At 43.8% G+C, this 21,513-nt stretch overlaps 2 long non-coding RNA genes across 2 annotated transcripts; one reads left to right on the top strand and one right to left on the bottom strand.

Annotated features, from left to right (window-relative positions):
* The first annotated feature begins 810 nt into the window (after positions 1 to 810).
* On the top strand, positions 811 to 21,232 carry LOC138921473 (uncharacterized). The gene is made up of 3 exons (XR_011434081.1): positions 811 to 1,065; positions 13,139 to 13,265; positions 20,820 to 21,232. It is a non-coding gene; the product is annotated as an uncharacterized lncRNA (long non-coding RNA).
* On the bottom strand, positions 1,061 to 5,639 carry LOC111771328 (uncharacterized). The gene is made up of 3 exons (XR_002805094.2): positions 5,351 to 5,639; positions 3,710 to 4,134; positions 1,061 to 2,920 (listed from the first exon to the last, which is right to left on the bottom strand). It is a non-coding gene; the product is annotated as an uncharacterized lncRNA (long non-coding RNA).
* Positions 21,233 to 21,513: the final 281 nt, after the last annotated feature.

The following is a 21,513-nucleotide window of genomic DNA, read 5'->3' as shown; positions in this document are numbered from 1 at the left end:
TAGGTCAAGTATTTGGCGTCTTAGAACGCTGAGGCCCAGAGAGGTTAGTTAACGTATCTACGGGACCTGGTGTAATGGTAAACTCTGCTCTGTTTTCAGGTTCTCTGGCTCCTAGTCCCTTCTTCTCACTCCTTGCCCGGAAGGAGAGAGTGTCGCCGCTGAGGTAGATGCGGGGTAGCTCCTCCCTGTCACTCTTCAGGCACCATGTGCTCCTGGTCCCTCGTGGGCTCGGCTTTCCTCTTCGCGGCTCCCACAGGGGCCTTGGGGTCGATCAATGACTAGTTCTGTAGATGAGCTGAGCTCAGAGGTATGTATGGTCGGGGGGAGAAAGAGCTTCCTACCCCCTTGGGAGACAAATTTTTCCTAGTAAGGGGAATTGTGTGAGAAACAAATTCATTAATAAGCCCATCTGTGGTCATAAAGAGATTTCACCTGAACGTCAGAAGATTTTCTTTGTTCCCATTAAAGGATTTAGGCCCCAAACCAAGAAGCATGAAGCAAAGGCAGGGAGGGCTTGGAGCCATCCAGGCAGCCAGGGAGGAAGAGATTGATGACCTGTCCCACTGTTCTCTTCTCCAGATGAGGACGTGCCTGTGTGTTGACTGGGGAGGAGGTTTCCTGAGAGTGCCAAGGCGCAAACCCTGAGATAAAGAGTCATAAATAGACCCAGGCCTGACCCCGAGCCAGGCTCAGTGTCCTTGGCCTGGGAAGGCTTGCAGGCCGGGTCCCAGGTGGGGGGGCTGGAGCTGAGCAGCTGCCGTGGAAATTTCCATGGGCCGTCCACCAGCTCTTGAGAAGCTCTGGGACTCCACACGGCATGAGGAGGACACGGGTTACGAAAGAGGCCCAGGACGTGGTCCCAGCCCACAAGGAGCTAGGCCCCTAGAGAGGACACTCAGAGATGCTTGCCAAGAAAGCAAGTGAACAGCAGGTTGGAAAATCTGAAAACAAACTTGTCAACAAGGTTAAGGCAGGGAACCAGTCAAGAAAAGGTCAATATCGCCTTCCAGTTGTTAGAACCCCATTTCACCTTGCAAGGAAAATGTTGAAAAACTTCACGTTAAGGTAAAAGCTGATTTTATTACTTTAAGTACTATTAAAGGGGCCACAAACAATATATTAATTTTTTTAAAGGAAAAAATTTCACAATTTATTACTAGTTGCTAGAGTCAGATATTCTTAAGAATTCAGGTTAAAACTACAAAATCATTTTTAATACAGAAATCAATGAGAAATTATCAAAAGACATCAGTTCCATGTCTTGGTAACTGTTATGAAAAGCTTTAAAGTGTGCAGTTTGGTAAAATGAGATGTTGCCACCACCCCAGGAATTGGAGATGTGTGTTTTCTCCCTTCTCCCTAGTAAGATTCAGGTTGTGTGTGTGCGTACATGCAAATGCACATGTGCACGTGTGAATCCACAATGATGCGTTCCCGGTGCACTGGGTCGGATACTTTGGGTTGCAAGAGAGAAACCATGAAGAGCATTTATTGGTTCACATGGCTGAAAGGCTGAATGTTAGAGCAGGCTTCCAGTATGGTTTAACCAGGGCCCCAGCTCTGTTTCTCTGATTCTCTCTGCCCTGTCCTCCTTTGTGGGCCAGATTCCTTTCTAGGCTGGCTTTCTTCATGGTTGCAAGATGCCTGTGAACAGCAGCTCAGTTGGAACTGAACAACTCAGTTGGAATTTCTTGACAATTAGTCTGGGGGGGAGAGGGGCTGTCGCTTCCCATAATCATTGTGCTTAAGTCCTGAGCCTCATTCTGATTGGACCCCCAGGACCATGTGCCGATTGGCTCAGGCTCAAAAAAACCTATCACTTTGGCAAGTGGGTTGGGAGTGTCTTACACCATTGGGGACCACCCCTAGAATTGAGTGAGGCCAATGCCACTCACACCAATGGTGACTACACAATGGGGAGGAGGATAAGAGGTATTGGAAAGACATTCCCAATGTCTACCACACCTTGGTAGCAATTTTATTTTATTTTTTTATTTAAGGGGTACTTTCTATGTATACGGCACTATGGGAGACATAAAGATATGCAGTTTACAATCTATTAGCTATAAAAAGACAAATTGACAAATAACTACAATACACTATTAGGTGTGATGTGAAAAAGAGGCATGCAAATGCCAAAAGAAAATCCTGCAAAAGTAAAAGGAAAGGAAGATGGCTTCTGGGTGAAGTGATCAGAGAGGCATCATGTCGCAAGTCACACTGGAATTAGGTCGTAAAGAATGAGTAGGATTTTAATGATTACGGGTGGGAAGGGAAGGCACTGGAGGCCAGGGGGCAGTAAGAGCAAAGCCCCAGAGGCAGAAGGCCAAGGGGCAGTTGGAGAAAGGAGGCAGCCCAGGTTGGTTGGAGCACAGGTTCTAGAAGTTGCTGCTAAGGTGGGAGATGTTACCCCAGTGCAAAGATATCTCAGAGTCCGGGTGATACCTGAGTCAGTAGGATGAACTGACCCACAAAGAGAGGGTGCAAGGTGATCCTGTCTTTTTACATTTTCTCCCATAAAGAAAACTGGCTTAATTCCCCATTTGCCTGATGAGCAGGAAGCTCAGTATCTCCTCCATGGGGCTCCTTCACTCCTTAATTGTCCCCAAACCCAAAGGCTTATACAGCCCCAGGTAGAGGATGGGGTCAGTCTTTGACATGCAAGCAGGGACCCCTGGTCTCTAGTCAGTCTGGGGCCATCCAAGTCCCCAGGTCTCTGTGGCTCCTCCTCGGCCCGCAGCTGCTCGCTTTTCTAAACTCCTCTTCGCGCAGCCTCGCGCTCTCACTCGTGGTTCTAGGTTCTCGGAAGGGAGCGGTGCTGGCTTGCTCCTGGTCCCGGCGTCCAGCATGCTGCTGCTTCCCAGATCTGGGAACCGCTGCTACGTTTCGGTGAATTTAAAGAGAAGTCTCCATTGCCTGTCTGAGGGAGAATAAAGTAAAATACATATTCAGCAACTGGGATGACTTCCCCCACACACTCAAGAATTTAAGGACAAGGGGTCAGCCTGACAGCATAGCAGTTAAGTTCATGCACCTGGGGTTCACAGGTTTGGATCCCGGGCGTGGACCTACACACCAGTCATCAAGCCATGCTGTGGCAGTGTCCCACATAGAAGAACTAGAAGGATTTACAACTAGGATTTACAACTATGCACTGGGCTTTTGGGGAGGGAAAAAAAAGAGGGAGATTGGCAACAGATATTAGCTCAGGGCCAATCTTCCTCACCATAAAAAAAAAAAAAAACCCGTTTAAGGACAAGAGAATGAATGATATACTCATTTTTGATTCAGAGTATGCTACTTCCCAATTCATGCCATACAATCAGATCTTTATCCTTAGCAAAATCAACCTAGAATCAGAAAAGTTGCCTGGAGTGAGGTGGATGTGATGGGAAAGAAGGCCATGAGGGAATTTGGGAGGGAAAAAAAACTGTTCTATATTTTAATTGGGGTGTTGGTTACACAATGTAATCATTTGTAAAATCTTATGAACTGTAGACTTAAGATCTGTGCATTTTACAGAATACAAATTATATCTCAACTTAAAAATAGAAAAATTAAACCGATGGTTAGATATACTTGGCTAATGGCCATATGCTACAGTGTGTTGAACAGAAATTAATCTGGAAAAGAAAAATAATAGCCTGTTGAGAAGGCAGGCGCGTGCTCCCTGAGCATGGGCGCAGGAAAGCGGAGAGAAGCAACAGACCTTGCTAACGGGCTGCGCTGGGAGGTTTCCAGTTGTGGGAGCCGAGCCTCTTCTGTAATGCGCTTAATCACTTCTAATTGTGCAGTCAGCTAATTACAGTAATTAGTCTTGCCTTAGTCAAACAGGCTTGGGAGTTCCTTGGAGTCATTCTCTTAGCAGGACTGGGTTGGGTTTTCCCGAGCCTGGCGGCCTCCTCAGATGGTGGCCTCAGATGGTGGCCTGCGATGGTGCATCCCCAGTGCTCCCGAAATGATCTGTTTTTGCCATTGGGTGTTTGGGGGAGGGGGTGACTAATCTTGGAGCCAGTGAGTCATGCGCGCCAGGCCTCTGAGCACAGCGACGGCACAGCTCTCTCGTCTCGCCAACCCAGGCTCGTCTGGATCCAAGTGAACCACATTTTGAAAACAGGATAATTCATTGCAGCACTGTTTGAAAGAGCAACAGAATAGGAACAGTCTGCGTGCCCGCCAGTACGAGACTGGTTAGAGAAACTATGGTTCATCCATATAACGTAACACTGAAAGAAAGGAGGAGGACGCGCTCTATGCACTAATTTGGAAAGAGCTTCAGGCTATGTTATTAAAGGAAAAAACAACAGAGGGTATAGTATGACCGTTTACATAAAATGTGAGAGCGTATGTTTGTATTTGCTTATATGTGTATAAAGGAACTTTGAAAAAAGACAAGCAGCTTAATAACAGTGGGTACATCTGCGTGGGACGGGGCAGGGGTGTGGGGCATCGGGGTTGGGAAGAGGCTGGGAGAGAGATGGAGTAGGGGGAGATTTTTCATGCAAACCTTTTAAGAATAGTTTTTTAAAAATCCTGAGAGACTAGAATCAATTAATTACAATGATCAAAAGTTTATAAAAATAAGGAAAAGTTTTAGGGAAAGGGGGACCCCAGTGCTCGCCTAACCCGGCATTTCCCACACGGTGGTTTGCAAAGGCGTCCTGGGAAATTCGTGTACTTAAAGCAATAGTGGAATTTGTTTTAATTCCTATTTTCTGTGTTCAATGAATAAAATAGTTACTAACCAGTTGTTTTCTGTACCGACAGAGCCCTCTGCGAGCCCCGGGGCTGTGGGGTGAGCACACGGGCTGCTGGCCCCTGGAGAGCGGGTGCGCAGGCATCTTCCTGCTTTGAAACAACTCCTCCTGCTCTGGTGGTTCTGACCGTCACACGGTTTTGAGTTGTTTTTATTCTTAGCCACATATGGTTTAATTTATACCCCAAATGGCCCAGGAATTGACCAAGATTCTTTGCTCAACCAAACTTTAGTCAGGCTCCTGAACCTTCTCCTAGGCCCGTCTGTGCACTTCCTTATCACATCCAGTTTTAGCTACGTCAGTTTAGCAAGAATCCTCCAGCCCCCATATCTTACCACTCTTGCTATCTGTTCAGGTTCCTTGTCCTCCACCCGCCTAGGTGATGTCTGATCCCCCTGGCCTGTCTTTAGCAAGAATCCCTTTAGGTCAGGTTAGCCAGAATCCCCTTTACCCCTTGTTGGGTTGCAACCTCGGAAGCTTGTCAGGTATCATCTGAAATCGGGTCCCGTACACGGAGGGCAGGCAGAGACCAGAGAAAGGGGCAGACCACTCCGGATGGGTAGGTGGCAGTTTTAATGAGCGAGGGAACTTACTTATGAGGCTTGTCTTGGGCGGCCGCGAGACGAGCAGTTTTCCACACCCACCCGTCAAAATCTTACAGTTTGTATAGAGGCCTTAACTGGGCTCAGTGACGTATACCATCCAGATGGTCTCACCGCCACAGTGCTCTCTCAGGCTGTGTCCTCAGGGCAGCTTCAGGGAGTGGGGAAGGCAAGTGGAATGCACATTCCAAGGTGGGGGCTGGGGATCCTCCAGTTGCCCAGGTCCAGCTCAGGGGTCAACCAGCAGTCACATCCTCTTGAAGATTTCCCCCAACACCCCTGATGTTTCCTCTTAGTAATTTTCCATGCTCTGATCCCCACCCTGCTCCTTGGCTATAAACTTCCACCTGTCCTTGCTGTTTTCAGAGTTGAGCCCAGTCTCTCTCCTCCTTGCAAAAATCCCATTGCAGTGGTCCCCATACCTACCATGGTGGGCCTGAATGCTGTCTGCCTTACCATCTTTAATAAGTGTCATTAATTTTTTTTTCTTTAACAGAAACAAAAAGAATCCTGTTGTTGAACACTGTTGATGTAACGTGGAGCATGAAAATTATAATTCTATAAATGTGCCTCGTGATTTTTTTCTCCAGGTCTAGAAGTTGTGATTTATCAAGCTTTTACATAGAAAATTAAGTGGTTCCACTTTAAAATCGAGCGTTAAAGAGAAAATATTGTGAGCAGTACATAAATTGACTTGCCAAGTATTATGAATAAAGACTATACTTTGACATCATTTAGAAATGAAAGATGCAATTATTAAAGTAGACTAGATGATTTTTGGTGGGCAAAATGTGAGAGTTCTATATACCTAGTATCTATGGGTTATAACATCAAGATGGTCTAAGAGGACTTGAAACATCAGAGCTAATAAATTAGATGAAATCGCAGAAAATGTGGTCTATTTCAATTTAATTTTTTATTTCAAAATCTAGAAGTTTTTTCAGGTATATGTATGGTAGCAATTTAGTAAAAAATGAATATTAATACAGTACTTTGGTGAATACATGATACATATTGCAATGTTGGGTTTATCATTCATTTATTAGCAAAAATAATAATTAAAATTATATAATGTCTGCTATATGACAGGCATCATCTTTTTTTTTTTAAGATTTTATTTTTTCCTTTTTCTCCCCAAAGCCCCCCTGTACATAGTTGTACATTTTTAGTTGTGGGTTCTTCTAGTTGTGGCATGTGGAATGCCGCCTCAGCATGGCCTGATGAGCAGTGCCATGTCTGTGCCCAGGATCCGAACTGGTGAAACCCTGGGCCGCCGCAGCAGAGCATGCGAACTTAACCGCTTGGCCACAGGGCCGGCCCCAACAGGCATCATCTTAAGTACTTTACACACATTAATTCATTTAATCCTCAACAATCCTATTAGATACAGGTACTAGTATGATCCTCATTTGGCAGAGGAGGAAACTGAGGCACAGAAAGGTTAAGTCACTAGCCCAGGGTCACACAGTTAGTAGGCAGCAGAGCTGAGATTCTAATCTAGATAGTCTGGGTCCAGGGTCCACGTTCTTGACCACCAACATTGACTACTTACTATTTGCCAGGAACTGTTCTAGGTGCTGGGGACACAGTGGGGAAACAAAGAAACAAAGATTTTGCTCTCATGGGACTTACATGTCAACTGGGGAAGACGCACAATAAACAAACAAATAAATAAATAGATAATATGTTAGGTGATAAAAAGTCCTAGGAAGCAAAACAAAGCAAGATAAGGGCATAAGTTAAATGGGAACAAGTTAGAGGAAAAGGATGGGTCACAATTTGGGAGGGTGATCAGGAAAGGACTCTAATAAGGTGACGTTTCGTCAGAGAAGCACATAGGGCATGGGAATGAGCCAGGAGGGTGTCTGAGGGACGAGCATTCCAGGCAGCAGGAATCGTGAGTGCCAAGTCTCGACTGGACTGTTCTGGGCGTGGTGGAAGAATGTTGACAGGGGCCTTTTTGGTCAGAATAAAGTAACAGAGCGTGACGGCAGTTGAAAATAACATCTGAAAGACACCTGGGGGTGAGATCACGTTGAGTCTTATAGAGCAATGTCAAGATTTGGCATTTCATTCAGAATGGGATGAGAAGCCATTACAGAGGTTTTTTGTTTGGTTGGTTTTTTTTTTTTTTTTTTTTTTCTGAGGAAGATTGGCCCTGAGCTAACAACTATTGTCAATCTTCCTCTATTTTGTATGTGGGATGCCTCCACAGCTTGGCTTTATGGACAGCATCTAGGTCCATGCCTGGGATTGGAACACGTGAACTTAACCACTACGCCACCAGGCCAGCCCCATCAGAGGGGTTTGAATTTAGAAATAACGTGATCTGACTCTGTTTTCAAACAAAGCAGCAAGTGAACACAAAGGAACCACTGTAAGATGAGTGGAAACAGAAGACCAGTTAGTTGGCTATTTAAAATAATTCAGGTGAAAGATGATGTTGGTTTGGACCAGGGTAGCAGTGATGCTGAGGTAAAAATCGGCTGATTCAGGATGTCTTTTGAAGATAGAGTAGAAGGATTTGCTCATGGATATGTGTGTGGTATGAGAGGAACAGAGGAGTCAGGGAGGATGCCCAAGCTTTTGATCTGAGCAACGGATGAAGGCCAGTTACTCAAGGCCTTGGGGGAGGAGCAGGGATGGGGTGGGAAGTCAGGGTTTCAGTCTTGGACATTTGAGTTTGAGATGCCTATTGGACACCCTCGTGGAGATGCTTAGAGGCTGCTGGACGCGTGATTCTGGAATTCACAGGAGAGGTCAGTGCCAGGGATCAAAATGTGAAAGCTGTCAGCTTATGGGAGGTGGACGAGATCACTAAGGGAGTGGGTATAGACGGAGAAGGGGGTCCTGAGGCCCTCCAACATTTAGAGGTCAGGAAGATGAGGAAGACCCGGCAACTGAAATTGAGGAGAAATGGCTGGTTCTTAGAAGGATAACCAGGAGAGTATGTTGTTCCAGGGGCTAAATAAAAAAACTGTTTCAAGAAGGAGGAAGTAGGATGATATTAGTGAAAATGGCAAAGTAAGGGCCTTTGAAAATACTGTCCTCCACAAAAACAATGAAAAACCTGACAAAAATAGGATCCACTTTTTCCAGAACTCTGCAAACTAACCAAAGGCTTGCAACAACCTGGGGAGTGTTTATTAAAGAAAAATGGCTGAATCTCAGTAAGAAAAATGAGCTTTGTGATGTTGTAATTTATTCTAGTCTAATACCCCGCTCTCCAACTTTGTGGTAGCTTGAAAACCAGCAGTCTGCGCTCCTGGAGCAGCCTGGCTGAGTGAGCGTGATGGAGCTGTCACTCCTGCAAGGCCTTGTTCTTGGAGAATTGTCATTATTTCACCTGTCTGGCGGTTCCCTGGAAGACCTCACTCGCAGGACTGCCTGTATTTGACCTGACTCAAGCTCCCTCAGTGTGAAAAGCACTTGTCCTAGGGGGCATCTGTCAAAAAAAACCTTACAGGCATGTGTTTTAACTTTGCAGCTGCCTGAGGCCGTGGACAACAGCTGGGGCAAACAAGAGACGAACCAAAAAGCTTAGAAGGAGAAGCTAGGGCATGAGATGTGCGCAGGGACTTTGAAAAGCTCTGAGGTGTTCCTGAGACTCTGGAAGGCCACACACATGCCAGGGCTGTGCACGTGCTCAGGAAAGACCTGAGAAGGCCTGAGGCCTCACCTCTGACTGACCTTGAGGCTCTGCACAAGCAGGAAGGTAGGTGAAGGCAGAGTCAAGCCCCAACATGCACACACGGGCCCTCAGCAAAGCCTGGATGATTTATCGGTTCCAGGAGTTTAAGGAAATCTCTGCCACATCATCAGCTGACCGCTAAGCTAAGTGAGCAGACTTCAGTGGCCATGTACGACAAAATCAGACTTTACAGCACTAGTTCAGAAAAGTCACTCAACAAACAAAGAAAAACAACTACGACAAGCAGGAGCAACAACCAACCCTGGGGAGGGAGGAGAACCTGATTTCTAGAGATGCCACATTATATTATTTAAAATGCCCAGTTTTCAACAAAAAATTATGAGACAAGCAAAGAAACAAGGAAGTGTGGCCCATACATAGGGAAAAAGCAATCAATAGAAACATTGAAAATGTCCCAGACCTTGGACTTACTAGATAAGGGTTTTAAATCTAAATAAGCTATTTTAAATATATTTAAAGAGCTAAATGAAACCATGTCTAAAGAATGAAATAAAAGTATGAGAATGATGTCTCACCAAATAAGGAATATCAATAAAAAGGTAGAAATTAGGGGCCGGCCTGGTGGCGCAGCGGTTAAGTTTGCACATTCTGCTTCGGCAGCCTGGGGTTCACCGGTTCAGATCCTGGGTGCCGACATGGCACCACTTGGCAAGCCATGCTGTGGCAGGTGTCCCACATATAAAGTAGAGGAGGATGGGCACAGATGTTAGCTCAGAGCTAGTCTTCCTCAAAAAAAAAAAGGTAGAAATTACATTTAAAAAAACCAAATAGAAGTTCTAGAGTTGAAAAATACAATAGCTGAAATGAAAAACTCAGTAGAGGGGCTCAACAGCAGATTTGAGCAGGCAGGAGAAAAATCAACAGACTTGAAGATAGGTCAATTCAGATGATCCAGTTTGAAGAAAAGAAAGAAAAAACGATAAAGAAAAATGAATGCAGCCTCAGAAATCTGTGGGATATCATCAAACATACCAACATACATATAATGGAGTCCTGGAAGGAGAAAAGAGAAGAAAGTAGGCACAGAAAGAATATTTGAAGAAATAATGGCAGAAAACTTCCCAATTCTGATGAAAAACATTATATGTCCAAGAAGCACATCAAACTCCAAATAGAATAAACTCAGAGAGAAGATAAACACCTAGACACATGGTAATCAAACTGTCAAAAGACAAAGGCAGAATCCTGAAAACAGTAAGAATGGGGGCTGGCCGGTGGTGTAGTGGTTAAGTTTGCATGCTCTGCCTTGGCGGCCTGGGGTTCACAGGTTCGGATCCTGGGCGCAGGCATGGCACTGCTTGTCAAGCCACGCAGCATCCCATATAAAGTAGAGGAAGATTGGCACAGATATCAGCTCAGAAACAGTCTTCCTCAAGCAAAAAGAGGAGGATTTGCAATAGATGTTAGCTCAGGGCCAATCTTCCTCATACATATACAAAAAGAAAACAGCAAGAAAGAAGCAACTTATCATGTAGAAAGATCCTCAATAAGATTAACATCTGATTTCTCATCAGAAGCCACAGAGGCCAGAAGGCTGTGCATGACATATTTAAAGTACTGAAGGAAAAAACTCCTGTCAAGTAAACACTCTACATCCAGCAAACTATCCTTCAAAAATGAAGGAGAAATTAAGACATTCCTAGATAAACAAAAGCCAGTCCTGGTGATCTACTGGTTAAGATTTGGCACTCTCACTGCTGCGGCCTGGGTTCGTTTCCTGGTCAGAGAACCACATCACCCTCTGCCAGTTGCCATACTGTGGCAGCTATGTGTTGCTGTGATGCTGAAAGCTATGCCACTGGGATTTCAAATTCCAGCAGGGTCATCCATGGTGGGCAGGTTTCAGCAGAGCTTTCAGACTAGACAGACTAGGAAGAAGGACCTGGCTACCCACTTCCAAAAAAATTGGCCATGAAAACCCTGTGAATAGCAGTGGAGAATTGTCTGATAGAGCGCTAGAAGGGGAGAGGATGCCGCCAAAAGATCGGGTAGGGTTCCACTCTGCTGTCCACAGGGTCACTAGGAGTCGGAATCCACTTGACTGCACTAACAACAAGGATAAACAGAAACCAAGGTCATTCATCACTAGCACATCTGCCGTGTAAGAAATAAGAGGTGTCCTTCAGGCTGAAACGAAAGGACAGTAACTCAAATCCACATGGAGAAATAAAGAACACTGGTAAAGGAAACTACATTGATAAATATAAAAGGCAGCAGAAATATATTTTTTGCTTGTAATTGCTATTTTTTCTCCTAATTTTAAAAACAACTGCATAAAGCAGTAATGTAAGTCCTTGGGGACGGGCATACAATGTGTAAAAATGTAATTTGTATGACAGTAGCAGCCCAACAGAGAGGAGAGAATGGAGCTCTATGGGAGCAAATTTATTGTATATTATTGAAATTAAGTTAGTATTATTTGAACTAGAATGTTGTGTTAATTATACCCCAGGGCAACCGCTAAGACAAAAGAACGGAGTGATCAACTGTGTCAAATGCGGTGGATAGTTTAAGATGAGGTACGAGGATGGACTACTTGATTTGGCAACGCGGAGCTCCCTGGTGAGCAGTTTTAAGGGGAAGGTCAGGATACAGCTGACTAGACTGGTTCAGGTAGAATGGGAGAAAAGGAAGGACAGAAAATGAATATAGATAATTCTTCCACGAGTTTTTCTGAAAATGGGACAGAGAAATGGAGACGGGGTGAAGAGTGAGAGTTCATTCAACAGGTTTTTATGCTGATGGGAATGACTCAGTAGGGTGGGAAAGGCTGCTAAGTGTCTTTTCTGTCTCAGTTATTGAGGAAGAAGTTTGGGGCCGGCCCCATGGCTGAGTGGTTAAGTTTGTGCGCTCCACTCCGGCAGCCCAGGGTTTCACCAGTTTGGATCCTGGGTGCAGACCTGGCACCACTCATCAGGCCACGCTGAGATGGCGTCCCACATAGCAGAGCCGGAAGGACCTACAGCTAGAATATACAACTACGTACTGGGGGGCTTTGGGGAGAAGAAGAAAAATAAAAACAAAGAGATTGGCAACAGATGTTAAGTGCAAATCTTAAAAAAGAAAAAAGTCTGTTCCCAATGTGTATCTCTAAAACATAAAGCCTGTTTAAAAAAATCTATAATACCATTATCATACCGAAAAAATAATTTGCAGGAATCTTTAACTTGCAGTAATGGGGGAATCTCTGCAATAAAAAAATCTGGACAGGAAAAAAAAAAAAAATCTGGACAGGAAAGAAAGAATGTGTTTTTAGCTAAAGAAATGTGTTTTTAGCTTAATAAAGCTGAGGTCCTTATTTCATAAGAAGTAAGATCAAAATCATATAAATCTGATAAAGATGCCTTCTATGCATAGAACAGCTGGGGGCGTTTCTCTAGTGAACTAGACCGGTGGTCTTTGAAGAAAAACTCATGCTCCTGGTGGTGGGTTATGTTGGTCTTCGCTATGTTAGAGAAAGGCTGGCCCTGGCCTTGCTGGGGGAATGGGACTGATGTGGCATGGAAGGGCCCACTTCCATCCCCACGTGTTGGAGCTGAAACACCACATCCTCTCCCCACTTCGATCAGCAGAAGCAGGAGCCGATGAAAATCATGCCCTCACTCAACTGAAGTCTGGGAGAGTAGAGCTTGCCAGCTACAGGAAGGGAGGAACCAGGGACGCCATTATCCCATGGCAGGGGCGGGTGTCACTAGGCCGGGAGGGCTTGGAGGATGCGGGCAGCCTCAGGGAACAGTCAGTGCAGAGGGAATGACAGACACCCTTTGAAGGCCCGGTCCCTGGGGCTTGCCCTTTTTCTCCTGAGTGGTGAAGGGGGCTGGGTGGCCTCGTCAAGACAAGTTCCCAGTCCTTAGCCCTGCACTGTTTGGGGCAGTTACTTGAAACTTCAGTCAAATAACTCCTTAATTCTCTCTCAAAATATACTTTGTATTTAATGTGGAGGAGATGAGGAAGGCACAGAATTTGGACTGTGAAGAGAGCATGTGAATTGTTAAAAAAGAGACTACAGGTCCAAAATGGAGTCACTCCTGCTAAGCTGAATAGTTGAATTTTTTGTTGTTTGACAGATTGGTGGCAGTGGTGTGACTGAAAGAGACTTCCGGTGGCATTTGGGGACAATGAGAAACACAGTGGTGGTACCTGCAAACTCCCTTCTGAATTCACTGTCTTTCTCACCATTTCTGAGGGCTGTGGGTAAGTTCCCCCTCAGTTCTGAGCTCTGCTCTCTTTGCATCAAGCTCCCGATCTAATTGGCTTTCCAGTTAGTTCCCCGTTTGTCTGGAATCGCTAGTTCCACATTACAAGCTGCTGGTAATCTGGACCACAATTCCCCATTTAACTGGAAACCCCAGCCCTTGGTTCTGTCCCCAGATTCCACGTTGGGAACTGCTGGTGACAGCTGCAGCTCCCCACCTGTTTGGAATCAGCCCGCAGTTCCCATGTTTGGGATTTGCCAGCTCAATCCTTTCCCCAATCCCCAATTTCACGTGGGGAATTGGTGGTGGTGCACACAGGGCCTTCTCTTGGCCAGGCCACAGTAACATCTCTTGATTACTGTTGATACATTAAGGTGCATGTGTTTGCCTTGTTTTCGGTAGATAAAAGCTATTGCTAACATGGATCTTGGAGGCCAAAAAACTGCAAAAATTGATGGCATGAGTTGAGCATTTAAAGGCTATTAGAGTGCTCACCTGCCTAACTCAAAGACTCCTGCGTTACGATAAGCTGGTCACAGAATGGGTTAGGTAGACACTGGGTATCACTAGCCTCAAGAAAATTGAGGTACACGGTACCTCATGCCATGCATGCAATGAGGTACATGGTAAAACATGCACGATCCTCAACCCAGTGGCACATCCCTCTTAGGTATCTGACTCTGAGAAACCGAAAGACTTAGCTAATGGGATTTTAAATTCCAAAGAGTCAAGCGCGCCACCTTCTGGCACACCTGCTTATTTTATGTCTAAGAACTATGGTCCCAGAAGCTGTAAATAATTACAAAACTGGCAAAATCTTACTAAAGACAACTTAGAATTACAATGGCCATTATAAGGAAAGTTCGAATGAGTAAGATCATTTAAGAAGGACACTTGAAAGTACGGGTTGCTGAATTAAATGAACAGAATGGGATACCTATTTTAATTGGTATGCAGAAGCTTCCAAAGCCTCCAAAATTCCAAAAATATCTTCATTGCAAGTTTGGTTACAAAAGGCTAATGAAAAATTAAAGACACAAAAGATATACAAAACAACACCTAGGCCTCCGCCATTCCATCTTCCTAGGGGTCCGTCATCAAAATGCTGGCCGAGAAACCAATGTCTCAGTTGTGGTCAGCTAGGACACTGGAAAAGGGACTGTGCTCAAAGGCCCTACGCAGATTCTTCAGCTCGAACGCCCATGTCTACCTTCAAAGGAGGGCTCCCATGTGGGTCCCTCCCCGAACTGAGGAGATTCTAAGAGATCAGAAGGTTTTCTGGTCAACTGCTACATTATTCCCTTAAACAGCTAAGGGGAACTAAAATTAAAATGATTGGAAACCCTTGCCAAATTCTAGTAAACATTAGAGCTCCTCTCCACTTTACCCCACTCAGAACCTGCAGACGGGACCCTGGAAAACTGGCAGAAGCCACTGGAGGGCGAGAATTCTTACCAGAGTTGGCTCTCCAAAGTCTCTGTTAAGAGACGAAAATAAAATTTCATACTATCTGTTTCTTTCCAAATCCAAACGCATGGGCTATTGATCCTTTCTCTCCCAGGGGGAGCTATTGCCTTCTTGCTAGTCCTGTTTTGTGTCCTAAGGGCTTGGCCTTCTGTCTGCCTGGGACTTGCGGGTTCTTTCTTGCAGCCATCTTTGGGAGTGACTCTGCATCTTGCACCCTCTTTTGAGGATGCTCTTGGGTCCATGGAGTTGTTTAAAACTGCCAGAAATATTTAGTGTTTGTCCTGGCTGAAAACTGACAAGATATTTAAAAGAAATTTTTAAGTAGCACTGTAGTCAAAAGTTGGCCAAATTGGCAGCTGATATTCAGAGCCTGACGGGAATTAGTTTTTTTTTAGCCCTTTTCCTCTAAGTTAAATGTACCCAGAGGGAAAGACAAACATTCTAACGTAGGAGGATGGCTGTGTCAGTCCTTTAGCATTTGGGCTGCAGCCCAATTCTTTGAGGAGCTGTGGGTGGCCGTCCTTATCTTGCAAATCTTTACAGGACTAGGGGTGCAACTCGAGGCATTTCAGGGTTCACCTATTCCTTTTTACCAATATTAAGGTTTCCCCATTTTTATCTCAAAAGGCTTGCAAATTATTGGCCTTAGAAAATCAAAGTCCTTCTTGGAGGTACTTGCATTCTTGCCTTGTGCTTTCGAGATATAAAAGCTAACTCTTAATCTAGGCCATCTCTTTAGAGTACGAACCTCAGGAAGGTAATTCTTATCAAAAGTAAAAGTAAAGAGGGAAAGTTCATTTGAAATTTTAAAAAAACAAACACCTTAAAGTGTCTTCTAAGGTCTCTGTTTACATCTGTCTATATGTTTACGTATGGTATTTTCTACCTCCAGATGGTACTGCCAAACTAATTTTAAAAGAGCTCTATTTAATTGGTTTAAACTTAAGCACTTATAAGTATTCCTAAAGTTCTCAGAAATATAATAGAAACTAACCCAAATGCTTTATGGGTTCACATGATCTGGAAAAATATTCGGTATTAAAGCTAGTTTAAGTTTATTGGTTTAATTAAAACAGGCTTGTCTTTAGAGCCCATCAACATTAAATATAAAACTTTCATTCTACCTGGGTTTACTAATCAAATAAGTTCAGGATATCTCTGTCACAAAAGTTGCCACCAAAAAAAAAAAAAGGTTTAGGATGATGGGTGACTTTATCTAATGTCTCATGAAGTTTTTGTAGGTAATCTACACATAATTGTTAAGAGCAAGTAAATCAAATAGATGTAGGTAGGATAAAAAGTTTTTAGGTGAACTTTTAAGATAGTTTCTCTGAATCTTTTTGGTAACCTGAAACCTCAAAGTTATGCTAAAGTAAGTTGAATGATGGGCATTCATTAACTATCTAGATCATTTCCAAGTAGGATAAATTAGTGAAACGTTAATTACTAAACATAGGGCTACCTAATTTTGCCTTCTTATTACTGAGAAACTAAAGATATTTGGATATATTAGTAAATATGTTTTATGCCATGCTGAGAAGCATGTTTCTAAAAATTATTGATAAATTTGCCAGGCCACAGAATGTAATATAAAAGATGGTTCACAATTGCTTACTTCTTAGTTTGCACTAGAAATTAAGGTTTCTAAGGGTTAAGAATTCTAATTAATATATGTAATTAAAGCTGCTAGAAATAATAAGAAAAGCAACTCTGTATGCAAGGAAAATAGAATATGTTTTTTGGTTAGAAAAAGTATGAAGTATGGATGTAACCACGGGCCCTCTAGGACCAGGTCAGACTGACCTCATCTTACCAGCAGAAGGGTAAAGCTGTTTTTCAGGGTCAAGCCCCCAAAATGCAAGTCATGTAGCCAGAGCGTGTGCAGAGGAGAAAATCTGGACCTGAAATAACACCTGGCACCCAAGCATCTCCCCCTCAGAACCAAAGGACCGGGACATGACCAGAACTTGACAGTTAGACTCTTACCAGAAGTGGGGGGGTCCGTTGTCTAGGGGGATCTGGTGTTAAAGCCCCTTCCACTTCTTACCATAAATGTTTAGAGCCCTCTAATCAAGACCTGCCCCCACACTGCTCTGCATACCAGCCCATCCCCTAAGCTCTTAAACTGTGCCCCAAGCCCTGGGCCAGAGAAACAGATCCCACAGCCTTGCCTCCTGCCTCCTTGCTGATCCACCTTGCCATAAAGCCTTGTCTCTTCTCAAAAGCTGGTGGTGTAGTTACTGGCTTTTTGTGCACACTGGGCAGAGAGCCCTTTTTTGTGCAGTAAAATGGCGATCATTTTTGCTGAGGGAAATGAAAATGATTTTGTCCTAAGGTAAAGCTGTTTATTTCTAAGGGAAAGAGAAGGAGGGACAAACTAAAATGGACAGAAAAAGTTGTAGAAGATTTGCAGAAAAGGAATCTTGGGAAAAGAGTTTTATGCCTGATCAAGCTAAATAAGATTGAATAAATTTGTCATAAGGGTCTTAAAAATGAGCTTTAATATCAGTAGTGTACTTATGTAAAACTGGAACTTAAAGAGCTCAGGCTTTTTACAACTATGTAAGTTTCTATAATTGCCCGCAAAGTCTTTAATTGTCACCATGGTTAAATGGATAACTAACTATTGTTTCATAATGACCTATGATCCTGTTCAAGCAAGTGTTTTAAAACCTTTTGATATTTTTGACAAACTTCCTCAAATCAAACTCTAAATGAAGTCCTTTTGACCTCTAGCTAACTTTGGGACTTTTCAGAAGGCCCTTCCAACATCTCAAAAGATTTGCTCTCTCTCCTTATAAAAAGAGAGCTGTTACACTAATTAGGCTTATTTGATATGTTAAATTACATGGTGAGCATTGTGAGATAAGAAATAACACTAACCCTTCTTTATGTTGTGTCTGTATAGGTATATGTTATAAGTGTTCCAGAAATTGTGTAAAATTCCTAGAAATCCACTATGTCCTGGTATAATGTTATCAATCATTATTCCAATTATTATCTTAAAAGGTTGTACGTTACAGAAATAACCAAATTTCCTTGTCAATTCCATTATAATGAGCTCTTGTCAGATCTCTAACAATGGACATTTAAAAAAAATCTTTTGTCACTTATAGACAATTGTTTTACTCAGATGCTTTTCCAAAAGCATTCTTGCAAAAGTGTTTCCCCTTCAGAGAAATTCATGGAAAGGACTCTGACAAGCATTCTAGAACAACACAGGTTTCTAGTAACTTTTAGATCATACCACTGAACTCAGTAAGAATTTACAGAACTCTAAGAAAAACTGGATTTATGACACTGACAACAAAAGATCAAGTTCAACAAGTATTAATTACATGAGACCGAATAAACTGAGGAGGATGATTATAAATTTTACAACTTCTTGTTTGAGACATCGCTGGTTCTCTAATGTTTTGCTTTTCCAGATTTAAGGAGATCTTTTCTTTTAAGCTATCTGTGACTGGCAGCAATTTGGTAAAGTATATCTCTGTAAACAAAGATGAAACATTTACTTTTCCTTTCTACCTGATCCCTCCAGAATTTGGAAACTCTTGGGTATTCTTTTCATGGCAGTATAGTTAGTTATTTACATAAGTTCAGTGAAAATCTATTCTCCTTGTAACAAGACGTAATTGAAAATATTGGCTATATATTACCAAGACTTTGACTAGACTGTCATATTTGAGAGGGATGCACGTGGCTCAGACATGATCAAAAAAGTTTGAGGACTGCTTGGAAAAACTGGCCTGGTACTTTTCTTACGAGGTTCCAACAAAGCAGGCTTAAAAAGATTTTATTCTTGCTGCACTTATGTAAATAATCAGCCTAAGTTTATTGCAAGCCAATTAGTTTTACTGTGATTATCCTTAAGGAAAAGAAAAGGAGATAATTATAGAGAGGAATATTGTTTGCACCTTTGTCTAAATTTGATTTTAATCTTGTTAACTGTTTTTAAAGGTTTGTTATATACCTCTCAACAGGACTGGATTCTGAATTCTTCTAGTTTCTTCAAACTAACATTTCCAATTTTCACCCTCCCTTCTGATCGGGAATCAGTAAGAATAAAGACTGTTCTTAAATTTCCTTGAAAGGGGCTATACCAGGTCCTCCTCACTACACAGATGACAGCAGAACCTCTGGGACTTGAACTCTGGGTGCACATCTCATAACTGAAGAAGGCTCTACCTGACACCTGGCCCAAACTGACCAGGAAGAGAAGTAGCTGACAGCGAGGTAGACTGCTTCCTCCAAGACACTGGGTCAAGACTTCAGACTTTAAACATAACACCCTCTCTTCTTCTCTTTCTTTCCTGTACTCTGGCATTGGCCTGGAAAGACCACTAACATCTCTATCTCCCAGGCCATTGAAGGTGGAGGGGGGAGGCTTTGCCTTTCAGACTGCTAGATTTGTCATCAAAACCCCCTATCGGTCCCTGACGCTAGAATCTATTAATAGTGCCATCTTAGTGGAAGTGGTCTGCGGCCTGACACGGTTTGCCTTTGTCTCTGGTGGTTATCATTCTTCTTGGGCCTATGAAAGCCTGGATGGCTGGTGCACAGTCAGACAATACCTCTTAGATTATCTAACTGTGCCCTGAACTTGCACAAAGGAACTCATCGGTCACCTCATTGGTAGACTCTCCTAGATTTACATCATCAGGTTAAAAAGACTTACCATGGGCTGGCCCTGTGGCATAGTAGTTAAGTTTGGCATGTTCCACTTTGGCAGCCTGGGTTCGAGGGTGCAGATCCCGGGTGTGGACCTATACCACTCGTTAGCCATGCGGAGGCAGCAACCTACATATAAAGTAGAGTAAGATTGGCCCAGATGTTAGCCCAGGGCTAATCTTCCTCAAGCAAAAAAAAAAAAAAAAAAAAAAGACTTGCCAGGAGGCATTCATGACTCAGGATTTGTTTCCTTTGGCAGGGTCATACTTCCCTGGTTAGAAGACAATGTAAATAAGAATACAATCAGAAACTTCTCCTTAACTCTTGAAGATATTGCAGACTCCACTAAGACAATAGCTGCCCAACAAAGATCTTAGACTCTCTCGCCAAAGTAGTTCTTGATAATAGGCTAGCCTTTGATTATCTTCTAGCCGAGCAAGGAGGTGTCTGTGCTGTGGCCAACACCACCTGCAGTACCTGGATTAACACTTCTGGGGGAAGTGGCTCACATATGATTACTGAGCAAGCCGCTTGGCTAAAAAGGTGTCTCCTTCCACGGGATCTTTCTTTGACTTATTTGACTTTAATTGGTTTGGGTCTTGGGGACCATGCCTCCAAAGTGCCCTCCAAACCGGGGAATTAGCCTGCCTGTAATCCTCATAGTCTCCCTGGTGTGCTGCGTTCTCTCAAAGGCTTTCAGTGCACCTTCACAGCGAACTGCCAAGCAAATGACCTAAGACTGAAACATCAGACAAGGGACGAAGAGGACAACTGATTTAAAAATTGAACCTGAAGTCGTGGCCTGTGAATATTACAGAGATATTATAAAAAAGCATCATGACCTGTGAATACCACACAAAGGATCAACAAAATTTCACAAGAGATGCTGTAAAAAAGCATCACGACCTGTGAATACCACACAAAGGATCAACAAAATGTCACAAAAGCTGTGAGAGCTACAAAGCGGCAGCTGAGAGTGGCACCAATGCCTTAAATTTTGACCACATCTCTCAGTTAAGCTGCAAGAAGGGGGGATTGTTAAAAAGGAGACTACAGGCCAAAAATGGAGTCACTTATGCTAAGCTCCATCAAACCATAATACCTAGCCTAACTGCACTTTCAGCCATCTTGGGAACGGGACCTAACCCGGAACGTCCTGGTCAGCACCAGGAGGTCATCCACTGACTTGACCCATTCTGTTCCTCTAGGAGGGCAACCTTGCCTAAAACAATGCATTCTTTGAATAATTTCCTTTTTTCTGCGTCCTCTCTGCCTTTCCAGACTTTTCCTTTTCTGCAGCTCAGCCGAGCTCCTTTGTGCTTGCTAGATGGGGTGCTGCCCGATTCATGAATGGTTTAATAAGGCAATTTGATCTTTAAATTTACTCAGTTGAATTTTTTTTGTTGTCTAACAGATTGTTCCTGCATAGACGAGACCCACCCGCGCTCAAACACCCAGCCAGAGAAGCCACAAGACAATCTCCGTTGTCCTTGGAAGAAAGCCCGCCCTACCCACTAGGAGGGAGGGAGCCTCTCCTCCCGCAGCTGTGTTTACCCACAGCGCACGCCGCCCCTCGGGGAACACGCTGGATCAAGGCGGACCTCGGGGACGCCAGGCTGCAGGGGTCAACGAGGAACTGTCAAGTTAGGTTCGCCTGTGGATTTTATAATAAATACCCCCTCCCCCATTTTAGGCATCAACATAGAACGCCTTTTGATTTCCTGATAATATGAAAATAGACAAGTTTCCAAAGAGTTAAATGTTTATTCCAAAAATAAGAGTCTCAGAATAAAGGACAATCCTTTGTCTTAAGTATGTAGTTTTATGAAAAACTCACTCAACTGTCTTACTTTTCTCCCCCCCCCCCCGAAGATCCACTAACAACCTGGGGCAGAGCTGAGCCCCGTGTTTGGGAACACCTAGTGTGACTTGTCACCAGCCCTCGGCTCAGGTCTGAATTCTCCGGTTAACGACAGCAGCGACTTGGGGCCGGAGGCGGCTCCTGGCGGGGCGGTTCTCCGCGTTAGCTCGCCTCCCACACAGGAGCCGGCCGCTGACCCCCGGTTCTGCTCCTTGCACGTGGGGGCCGGTCCCCGGCGACTCGGAGG

This window comes from Equus caballus, chromosome 30 (assembly GCF_041296265.1).
Source record: "Equus caballus isolate H_3958 breed thoroughbred chromosome 30, TB-T2T, whole genome shotgun sequence".
Lineage (NCBI taxonomy): Eukaryota > Metazoa > Chordata > Mammalia > Perissodactyla > Equidae > Equus > Equus caballus.
The sequence above is the reverse complement of the archived record's forward strand: the minus strand, read 5'-3'. Positions and strand labels throughout refer to the sequence as shown.